This window comes from Nuphar pumila, chromosome 11 (assembly GCF_984573655.1).
Source record: "Nuphar pumila chromosome 11, dmNupPumi1.hap1.1, whole genome shotgun sequence".
NCBI classification, from domain to species: domain Eukaryota; kingdom Viridiplantae; phylum Streptophyta; class Magnoliopsida; order Nymphaeales; family Nymphaeaceae; genus Nuphar; species Nuphar pumila.
Genome location: NC_143259.1, coordinates 102,351,765 through 102,356,524, shown reverse-complemented (window position 1 = coordinate 102,356,524; position 4,760 = coordinate 102,351,765). Strand labels below are relative to the sequence as shown.

At 38.7% G+C, this 4,760-nt stretch overlaps 1 pseudogene across 1 annotated transcript; it reads left to right on the top strand.

The window, feature by feature from the left end:
- Positions 1-1,361: 1,361 nt before the first annotated feature.
- Positions 1,362-3,256, top strand: LOC149822637 (tetrahydroberberine oxidase pseudogene; annotated as a pseudogene). Its single transcript, XR_016425816.1, has one exon. The product of XR_016425816.1 is annotated as a tetrahydroberberine oxidase pseudogene (transcript).
- The last annotated feature ends 1,504 nt before the right edge of the window (positions 3,257-4,760 follow it).

Here is a 4,760-nt window from a genome sequence, read left to right as displayed (position 1 = left end):
CCATTGAGCTTGAGGGGGGCTGTTAAGGAGAGAGTGGATCCAAATCTGATTCATCTCATGGGGCACCAAATGGATAATGATCCAGCTAATAGTCTAGAGAGGTCAGACGTTAACTTGGTGAAGACTCCTATTGTAAATAAGACAACTACAAGGTTGTGTTGGGATAAGACTCACATGTAAAAAAAAACTTAAGAAGGAAAAGACGGCACTTGTGAAAGGAGCCTTAATGCAAATAAGACTCACTCAAAGCTAGATTGTGATGGAAAGTTGGACTCTATTGAAGGCGTTCAATCCCAAATAGATGTAACTCATGTATGAATAAGAGAACCTATCTCCCAAAAACGTTGAGAGACAGAAAATTCTTTATTGTCGTGAACGTAGATCCATTGCGGATCAAACCACGTTAAATTGTGTCCTTATACGTGTGTGTGTGTGTGGGGGGGGGCAGGATGACCGACCACCCGACTGAACGCCACATGGCGCTCAGTCGGGACCCGAAACATGCACTGTAGCTACAGTGTGTGTTCCCGGGAGAACACGGGACACCCTCTCGTGTGTGTGCTTTCATATCAATTTTACAATCCAAGACAGTACATAATTTACGGTGACTCGCATTACCATACGACGTCCTTCAATCATGCAAATCATTCGTGAGACCCATCTCTGGAAGTTAGAGAAGATTCGAACAGGTTGAGATACCGGTACCATGAAAACCAAAATAGCATCAAGCGACTTGTTTAAGAATAGTTGCATAGCTCCAACCTAAGGAAAAAGTAAAAATTTGTCATGCTCACATAGGTTTGACACAATTCCACATCAGATCAACTCTTCTTGATGTAAAAAAACAATATAAATTGTCACATTTTGGATTGATCTGCTCATTATTTTAATGGACTAATACAAATCTAAATCCAAATCTGATGCCATGCCGTGTCCCATTTATATATGGATCTAGTTGGACCATTAATGCTAGTAATAATGCTGGGATTTTACATCATTGTGGGTCACATGCATGGACAGCTTTACAACCTTGCAGTCCACCATAGGCCTGCCTAATAGAAAATTAAAATCATGAGGTAGTGGCTGTTTCATGTGGCCTGTCTAATAAAAAATTAAGCTCATGTGGTAATGGTTGTTTCATGTGGCCTGTCTAATATAAAATTAAGCTCATGTGGTAGTGGTCGTTTTCATGTGGAATAGAATCTGTGTGTGAGAGAGAGAGATTATGAACTTAAGACTATAAGACTTTAGAGCAATCCAAAGCATCCAATTGAGGCACTTGAACTAAGATCAGCAGGGGCCACAATTAGGTCCAACTATTAAAGCACTCTTCTTCCCATTACATTAATTATCAGTATAGGATGACATCCTTGGCAATTGCTGCCTTCTCTCTCTTCCTTATCTTCTCGCCTCTCCTTGCAAGCCCAGACCCAGAGTCCTTACCCTCCTGCCTCCTCCACAATGCATCCATCCCTGCAACCTCAATTGATGCCATCCTCCATTCTCCCAACACCTCCTCTTACTCCTCTCTCCTCTATTCTTCCATTCAAAACCTTCGGTTGTCATCCTCTGCTGATGCACTCAAGCCTGCATTTATCATAACACCCCAAACAGAGGCCCAGATCCAAGCCTCTGTCATATGTTGCAGAGAGCACAATATCCAGATCAGGGTTAGAAGCGGTGGTCATGACTATGAAGGTCTATCCTATGCCTCAAGAACCCCATTTATTCTCATGGATCTCATAAAATTCAGAAATATAAACATTGATACCGACTATACTGCATGGGTGGAAGGTGGTGCAACTCTAGGTGAACTTTACTATAAAATTGCAGAGATGAGTAGCAACTATGGTTTTCCTGCTGGACTATGCTCCACTGTTGGAGTGAGTGGGCACATAGCAGGAGGTGGGATCGGTATGATGTCGAGAAAGTACGGCATTGCTGCAGATCACGTCATCAATGCTCGGATCGTTGATGTGCATGGAAGGATTCTTGATAGAGAATCAATGGGTGAGGATCTATTTTGGGCAATTAGAGGTGGTGGGGGGACAAGTTTTGGTGTGATCACTGCATGGAAGATCCAGTTGGTGCCTGTTCCTCAACCTGTTACTGTGTTCACTGTTCGTAAGATGGTGAAAGGAGAAGCAATTCAGCTTGTTCATAGATGGCAGGATGTTGCCCACATGCTTCCTGAGGATCTCTTTATCAGAGTCAAGTTTCAAGTTGTGGAAAGGAAAAGAGGTGAGAGAATTGTTATGGTTTCATTTTATTCTCTGTTTCTTGGTTCTGCCAAAGAGCTTGTACCATTGATGGATGAGAAATTTCCAGAGATGGGTTTGAGGTATGAAGATTGCAAAGAGATAAAGTGGACAGAATCTGTCTTGTATTTTGACTTTTTTCCTCCAAACTCTTCAATGAGAGTGATATTGGAAAGAAATAACAAAGCGAAGGTTTATTTCAAGGGAAAATCTGATTTTGCTGACAGACCAATCCCAGAAACAGTTTGGGGAGGGGTGTGGGATAGGTTGCAGCAACAAGAGATTGCTTCTGTGATCTTGGATCCTCATGGTGGGAAAATGAGTGGTGTGTTGGAAAGTGAGCTTCCATTTCCGCACAGGTATGGAAACATATATCACATTCAGTACTTGTTGAACTGGAAAGAGAGAGGAGATGAGGACTCTAAGATAGGTTGGATGAGGGAGTTATATAGTTTCATGAGTCCTTATGTTTCACAGAACCCAAGAAGTGCTTACATAAACTACAGGGATCTTGACTTGGGTATGAATGTAGAAGGAAGCACTAGCTATTGGGACTCCATGGTTTGGGGTCTTAAGTACTTTAAGGGCAATTTTAAAAGGTTGGCACTAGTGAAGGGAAGGGTAGACCCAGAAAACTTCTTTAGGAATGAGCAGAGCATTCCTCCACTTGGGTCATGATGGAGAAACAAGAAATATCATGAGATCAGGTAGTCTCCTTTCTCGTGCAAGAAAATGAAGGTTGAAGGCTTTTGAGAATCATGGTACTTCGGGCAAGTAATATCTTCAGTCTTTAATGGTACTTTGGGACAGTATTATATCTTAACATTCTCTCTTAGTTATTGAACCCAAAATCCTTGTTACATTTCCTTTCCCCCATGGAAAGCTTATAATGTGCTAGTTGTTTCCGACTTCAGCTTAGATCACGGGCAATAATGTTGTATACTCTGTTTGGCACTGTTTTGTCAAGGACTTAAATATCTGTTTGGCAGCTTTGAATCTGTGTTTCCATTGCACCAACATACTCTGCTGATAGGAGCAGTACATTGTAGTTGCATTGACACCCTCTGTTGTTTGAGAGCAGTGGCGTTGACAAAACACTGTATTCAGAATAGAATTGTCAACACCAATACTAGATTTCAACACCATTCACAGAAAGATGTTTTTGATAACTCCATCCCCAACATTACGTTTTAGGCGTACCACGTTTTGGCCCAACATGGAAAAGGTGTGGGTGCAAGGCCCTCAAGCAGTGACAATAGTTTTTGTTTAGTGCTTATGAGCTAAGTTGGACTGGTCCATATGGAATTCATATTCTTGATTGAACAGCATGACTTGATGGAATGAGACATACCAACATTTACTTCAAGTGAAGAATCTTCACTTGCAATCGGACTCTGTTTGGGAGAATGCCCTTCCAGTTTTAGTTTTCTTGTATTGACATGTATGCAACTGGTGTGATGATGTAACATGGCCCATGTGTGGGGCCCCACAACAACCCCTTGTAATGCCTATGAATAAGAGTCGCCCCTAGTTGTTGTAGACGTTCAACTGGTATGAATAAATTATTATGAGTTTCCTTGAGTGCAAGTTGGTAGTGCTAAGAGCTTTAGGTACGTGTGCTATGTTTTAACTATTTTTATATTTATTTGTTATATATTGTGGGTATCGGGTATCTATCCAATCTGATCCAAATAAGCACAAGAGTGTAAAAGTTTTACCAGATTTTTTGCCGTGCGTCAGACCCACCAGTCCCAACAAATTGTATCAAAGTGCGGACCCAAACCCAACAAGTGGTATAAGAGCAGGTTAGATTCCATCAGGTCTGATCAAGTATCCTACTGAGTTTTACAGTGACATGACAAATTGACAATGGCAGTAAGACAAGCAAAGCCAACGAGACTAGGCCTTTGATCTGAGGGTGGTATTTTCATGTAAGTATAAAAATATAACCAATGAAATAATTACGAGCAAATCAATAATGTTTAATATAATGTATACAAAAATATCATAATTTAATAAAAAATTTATTTTATAATACAAAGAATTCTAAAAAAACCTTTTCAACAAGAATTTTGTACTACTTTTATTTATAATCATTAATATCATGTAATATAGTTTGGTGCAACATAAAAAATTACAAAGAGAGAAAGACATAACTCAAAAGTGCAAGTTCCTTTTTAATTTTTTTTATTAGTCTAGCTTTTTCTTTCATGATATAGAATTACAATTATATTTGTGATTTACATGTTTTGATTAGTGATAATTAATTATTTTTTTGTTTAGTAGAATCTGACTTTTGTTGATGGGTTAATAAAATTAAATGCTACTTAATAGGTTAATAAAAAATATAAACTATTTCTTTTCATGATACATGATACTAGCTTAATAAAAAATATACAATTGTTGTTAGGTTAAAAACTAAAAGCTAGTTTTAAAAAAAAAATCACAAAAAATAGTGTTATTTATAAATTAATTTTTATATTTTATTAAAATAAAAATATA